Below are 1,265 nucleotides of genomic sequence, written 5' to 3'. Positions count from 1 at the left end.
TGCTAAAAATAATTTTATAACTATTTTTTGTGAATGAATAATGAAATTGTTTTAAAAAATTCTTTATACAAAATTGACCCTGATGTTCTAAACCTACCCAAGATATTTTTAATCAAGGACCTTTTTTGACCTTTTAAAAAAGAGTAATCTCGAGGACCTATCAGTGCATACAGAAGTGTTAGTAGCGAGTGTATTATAAGGGGCTTGTCATGTATGAAATATCCTGTAAGAATGAAATAATATGAAAGAAGGTCAGAGCATGAAATCTTTATGCATTTAAGAATGCTGCATCCGAATCTAAAACAGGCACTGAAAATTCCCTAAAAATCAGTTTTGTCGGGTATGAAATAAGCTTTTGTATGTAAATCGTCTGGAAACAGGTCATAAAAGGATATAATTATATTTATATGTTTTAGGGTACTGAATACGAATCATGAACGTATGCAGTTAACCTTTTTAAACTATAGTTGCTTTATCATTCTGCCGTATAAACTTAAAAGGTAGACAGATAAAGGTTTATTTCTCGCCTGCTGGCCTTAAAAAATTGACCCGTTAAACCTTGACTCTCTTATTCTCTCCTCTCCTTCTGCCTTTTCTCTCGCCATGCCATTCTTTTTAACGATCTTATATACCTTCCTTCCTCGTGCATCCTTCTCACTTCATACATTTTCAATCAATTCATTCTAAAATACCTTTCCGACCCCATCTGCGCACCCCTATGCCTGTTTTTCTTCTCCCACTTAAACTCCCTAACCAGCTCACTTCCCCCCTTTTTCAAAAATTTCTCCTCATAATTACATGCTCGACTCCCCGTTATAATCCCTTAACTCGTTCTTTCTGTCTTCTTCCTGACAATATAGTTCGACGTATTCCTTGCCAAACCCAGTGTCCACTTACCATACCTCTCCTGTATCCTATTTACCTCCTTACTTACCTTTCACCCCCACACGTCCTTAACATCGGTTGCGTGTAAAAATGTCGAACGACACTCGTGCAGACGTTCTAAGAAGGCTTCGAGGAGCCTCAAAATAAAAATTAACGCGGTTGGAAAAATTTCTCACGAAAACTGTCGATGAAATTGACTTTTTCGTACTGAAGGGAGAACTTCAGATACAGCAATTTTAAAAACAGATTTCGAATGTAATCAAAATGAGTTAGAATAAATACGAGGGTAGTTCAATAAGTCCTTAGAATGACCAACATATGGTGCGCGAATCGCTCCAAATCATCTGTTTTCAGTCAGCACCACTCCCGACTAGATATAT

This window comes from Belonocnema kinseyi, chromosome 1 (assembly GCF_010883055.1).
Source record: "Belonocnema kinseyi isolate 2016_QV_RU_SX_M_011 chromosome 1, B_treatae_v1, whole genome shotgun sequence".
Lineage (NCBI taxonomy): Eukaryota > Metazoa > Arthropoda > Insecta > Hymenoptera > Cynipidae > Belonocnema > Belonocnema kinseyi.
The sequence above is the reverse complement of the archived record's forward strand: the minus strand, read 5'-3'. Positions refer to the sequence as shown.